This window comes from Danio rerio, chromosome 1 (assembly GCF_052040795.2).
Source record: "Danio rerio strain M-AB ecotype USA chromosome 1, GRCz13ab, whole genome shotgun sequence".
Taxonomy (NCBI): domain Eukaryota; kingdom Metazoa; phylum Chordata; class Actinopteri; order Cypriniformes; family Danionidae; genus Danio; species Danio rerio.
Genome location: NC_141021.1, coordinates 32,294,883 through 32,300,489, shown reverse-complemented (window position 1 = coordinate 32,300,489; position 5,607 = coordinate 32,294,883).

The window sequence follows — 5,607 nt, the reverse complement described above, 5'->3', positions numbered from 1 at the left end:
TGGTTGGAGGGGGCTAAACATCCATTTCTCATCTGGACCGACCACAAGAACCTCACCTACATTAGAGAGGCAAAGAGGTTAAACTCCAGGCAAGCTCGCTGGGCCCTTTTCTTTAATCGTTTTGATTTTACTCTCTAAAGCCAGATGCACTATCAAGGCAGTTTGGGTCTCTAGACAGTGAGACCACACCGGAACTAATAATACCTACCTCGAGAGTGGTTGGCGCAATCCAGTGGGGAATTAAAGAGACAGTCAGGAGAGCACAGCCACAGACAGTGCCAGGTAATTGTCCTCCAGGGTGTCTCTTTGTACCTAATCATTTACGCTCTGAAGTGTTGCAGTGAGCTCATGCTTCCCTCCAATCGGGGCACCCTGGGACTACTAGAACCCATAAGCTCATACAGAGGAAATTTTGGTGGCCAAGACTGCAGAAGGATGTTCGCAACTTTGTTGCTGCTTGCTCTGTTTGTGCACAAAACAAGGAACCAAGAACCCGACCTCAAGGCCTGCTGCACCCACTGTCTATACCTAAACATCCATGGATGCATATATCGTTGGACTTCACTACAGGCCTACCAGAGTCCAAAGGTAATACAGTCATTCTGGTGGTGGTGGACAGATTTTCTAAGGCATGTCATCTACTCCCTTTGCCCAAACTCCCAACAGCTAGTCAGACAGCAGAGCTTCTCATGCAGAATGTGTTTAGGATCCATGGCTTTCCGCAGGACATGGTCTCCGATCGGGGGCCACAATTCATGTCCAGGTTCTGGAAGGCATTTGGCCGGCTCATTGGATCCTCCATTAGTCTCTCATCTGGCTTTCACCCCCAATACAATGGTCAGACAGAGAGGGTAAACCAAGAGATTGAAAGGTCTTTGAGATGCTTGGTTTCAGACAATCAAACCACTTGGAGCTCCCGGTTGGTCTGGGCTGAGTTTGCACATAACACCCTCTACCACTCTTCCCTAGGAATGTCTCCTTTTCAGTGCCAGTATGGTTTCCCACACCTTATGTTTCCAGGACAGGAACCAGAAGTCAGTGTCCCTGCTGCTACACAACTGGTCCGCCGATGCAGACGATCATGGCAGAGAGCTCGAGTAGCCTTACTAAAAGCTACCGAACAACAGCGGAGACAGGCAAATAAGCGTCGAAGGCCAGGGCCCACACTTCGCCCAGGTCAGAGAGTGTGGCTTTCAACCAGGGATCTTCCTCTTCGGGTAGAGTCTCGCAAACTAGCCCCACACTATATTGGTCCATTTAAGATCCTCCGAAAGATAAATCCTGTATCCTACCGGCTACTCCTGCACAGGTCCATGAGGATTCACACCACCTTTCATGTGTCCAAATTAAAACCTGTTGTATGTTCCTCTTTCTCACCACCCAGCAAGCCCATACCAAGACCCTGGATCATTGAGGGTAGACCGGCTTACACAGTATGCAGGCTTCTGGATTCTCGACTGGTCCGTGGGAAGGTGCAGTACCTTGTCGACTGGGAGGGCTATGGCCCAGAGGAGCGGTCATGGGTGCCGGCTAAGGATATACTGGACCCAGTGCTTATCACTGACTTCAATCATGCCCAAAGAAGCTCCAGAGGAACGTCAGGAGCCGTTCTTAGAGGAGAGGCTGCTGTAAGAACTCATTAAGCTGCATTCCTCCTCCTGACCAGAAGGAAGTGCTCCTGTCTCCTTGCACAACAGGATCCAATTTTCATGCTTCCTCCTGAACAGTGGATGGCACCACGTTCTCACCATCTGCTGTGTGCCACCACTCAAGCTTGATTTGCAACACCTGTGTCTTGCCCTATATAAGTGTGTGTGTTACAAGCTACTGTGTTCAGTCTTGAGCCAGTACCAACCAGTGTTCTCCAGATTGTCTAGAGAAGCTAAGTGACATTCTACTGTTGTGTTTTTTGACCCTTGTGTCTAATTTGTTTTGCCTGTTTACTAGAAGCTCGGCTTCAGTTATTTCTGTTGTACTTTTGAATTCTATTTTTCTAGTAAAGTTAAAGTTTAAAAATGTTTCAGTAATTTCAGGACAGCCATTGGTTTATTAATCCTTTCTCTCCTATTAGGTCTCCTTCCTCTCTCCACAAAGGAAATCACTCCGCCTAAAATATTGTCTTCATGTTGTTTGGACATTAGACATTCATGGGACATCACTTCAACATCTGGAGATTCAGATGGCATAACCGCTTGTGGAAGATGAGGCAGCAACAAGGCATGTGTCTTGACGGTTGTATCACTATGCCCACAAGAGTGCAGGACAGCTTCTACTTCTTGTGTGGAGACTGTACCAGATAAGGAGGTTTTAGCTGTTAAACAGGCCACTGCCACACATTCAGCATCAGGAGTACTGTCAAAGGGGTAAGTAGACCAGCGAAAAACATCTTGAACATGGTCAGTGTGCACATCAGCAGCCTTTGCCAATAACTTACTGTAAGGAACTCTTGTGAGACGATGGAGTACGCTAGGGTGCTCAAAGGGCTCTCGGCTCAGGGCGTCAGCAACTACATTTTTTGGACCAGGAACATACTTAATATCAAACTGGTATGGTGCTAGTTTGGCAACCCATCTATGTTCACAAGCATCCAGTTTTGCTTTGGACAGAATATATGTTAATGGGTTGTTATCGGTCCAAACTGTGAATTTCTGACCCCTGAGCCAATGATGGAATTTATCACAGATAGCCCATTTCACAGCGAAAAACTCCAGTCTATGTGCGGGGTATTGTGATTGTGCATATGTCAGTGACTTGCGAAAGCAACGGGCCTAGCCATTTTACCATCAGCTGGCAACTGGGATAAAACTGCCCCCAACCCGTTACTTGAAGCATCTAACAAGACCTGTTCAAGTAAAGCCTGTTTCAGTTTGTGAAATGCTTGACTGCATTCCTCAGTCCAGTCTGAAGCAGTCAACTCTCTCTGACATGTCCGACGCTTCCACTTTCCACGTGGTGCCTTCCTTCCTGTTGTAAGATTGAACAATGGCTTGGCGATAGATGAGCAGTCTTCAATAAATTGCTGGTAAAACACTACCATGCCCAGAAACGATTCACAGAACTCCTTAAAAGATGGCACTTCTTCGGAGCAAGCTTGAGGTTATGTTTCTTTAACCGTTTAAACACCATTTCCAGACGCTCTAATGCTAGCTCTTCTGTGGGTGCAAACACCAGGACATCATCTAGATAACACAATAGACTGGTGAAATTCTGGTCCCCAAATATTGTCAACATCATCCGCATGAAAGTGGCCGGACTATTACACAGGCCCTGGGGTAATCTATTATATTCATATAACCCAAAGGGCGATGTAAACGCTGTGTATTTCAGGTCATCATCATGAACTTCGACATTATAATAACCAAATGTGAGGTCCATGGTTGAAAAATAGGCATTTCCACCCAATGCAGCAAGAGCGTCTGCTTGATGTGGAAGTGGATGTGCGTCCTTGATTGTGAAAGCATTAATCCAACGAAAATCTGTGCATATTCTCAAGTCTTCTTACTTTTTCCAAACTAGGACAAGAGGTGATGCAAATTCACTACTGGATTTCCGTATGATTTCACGGTCTTCCATTTCATCCAAAGAGACGAAGCCGATCATACTGATTAGGAGCAAGACGTCGATATGGCAATCGAAAGGGCTTGTCATCACTCAAGCGTATGCGATGAACAAATCCTGCTGCCTTTCCACAGTCCAACTTGTGTCTGGAAAAGATAGAATGGCACTGAGAAATAATCCGGACAAGCTTTGCCTTACAGTCATCATACACGTCACAAGATTCCACATCCAAATCAGATAATCCCAAATCACTCAAGACATTCTTACTCTCAGCAGCACATGAGTCGCCCAGTCCAAACTTGGTCGGTGAGCTGATAACATCTGTTACGCTCATCTCATTCTGCCTATTAGCTAACACGTCAACTGTACTTTGGACGTGTTGTTCAAGATCACATGAGCAACATGCAGGAAATTCTGAACAGTCAAAATCCTGCAACGCCATGCAGGGGAAAGCATCTGCAAGTGCAAAATTTCTTTTCAAAGTAATTGTTTTCTCAGAAGGATTTATCACTGAGTGGAATGAGTGGAACCCATCCATCTTTACGTAACAAAGATACGGTTTTTCCAACCAGCACGGACCTCGGTCTTGATTTTAGTCTGCTGGGCTCTAAAATGACAGCACTGCCAACTGAGACGTCATTGGGGTTTTGCAATTTGCCCCAAACTAAGTTTTCAGTCATAGGTTGAAGTGACACTGCCTTTTTGATCTTCACTGTTCCAATTACATCAGGGACAGTACCATTCTTCCATTTTTTTCACATTGGCTAGAAGGTTAAGCAGTTTATTTTGTTCTGAGTCATCAAACTTATGTTCGGACACATGTTCTAGTAATTCCATAGAATGTCTCAGCTGGTGAATCAAATGTTTTAGGAGATTACTTCCAAGTATAAAGTCATCACACTGCCCCTTAACTACTAAAGTTGGAACAGTGGCATGGCATCCATACACATTCATCTCCAGTTCAATCATTCCAAGGGGTTTTGTCCTAGTGCCTCCACATCCGATCAAAACCACATCTGTTGGAGCAAGTGAAGGGCTAGCCAACACGCCAGTATTCAGTAATTGTGGTAAGATTTTAGAGCTCATAGTACAAGCCATTGACCCAGTGTCGAGCATTGCTTTTGCTTCAACTTGCCCACCAATTATCACTTTAGTGTAGAATAGATTATCATACGGCTCAAGTTTCTGTGTAAGACAACTGTACATTCAGAACTATACTTCTCACATATACTTTTATATACAGATTCCAGATCATCATTCAATAATATTGGGGGGTCATTATTGGGCATTACACTCACCCCCTCCACATGCAGGCCTATTCGTTTCCCGGGCGTGGAACAGCATCTGACTTTGTAACAAAGAAAGCACAGATGATTTGCTCTGCAGTGTAAATGAGTGGTATGATCAATATCTCTGCATACTTCACATGATAGAGAAGGTCTTATACTGTTTCTGTGTGACTTAGGCAGATGCCTTTCTACACTAGCCTGATTTCTTAATTGTCCATTCTCCAGGACACGTTCTAATATTGCCAAGATTCGCTCCATGGGTTCAACAGGCTCCTTAGATTGAGGCTGGTTTGGAATAGATCCAGATTAAATGGCTGTCTTAACTTTTGCATGAGAAGGCTGAACAGTCACTTCTTGTTTCATAAGAGTTGTTTCAGCCGCAGTCCATTGCTCCACAGGTTTACACTTGAATATGAGAGAAAGCTCAAGGTCTGGACAATGTCTAATAAACATTACAGTGAGTTCACGGGCCATGTCAACAGTTTTCTTATTCTGTCTCTTTAAACAGTCCTTTGTCATATCCATGGCTCTATTAAGCCTCAGCCAATAATCAAAAGGGTCCTCACTAGCATGTGGAAGTGTGCCATAAAAATCTGCTAGTGGCATGTTAGAAAAAGCTGTGTCACTGAAATGTTGTTTCAGCAAATCAAAAATGGGGCTTGGACCCTTATGCAAATTAATAGAGGGGTTACTACGCAAGCCCACCCTCACAACTTCCTGTGCCCTTCCCATAAGTCGACTCATGACTTTATCAGCTTGT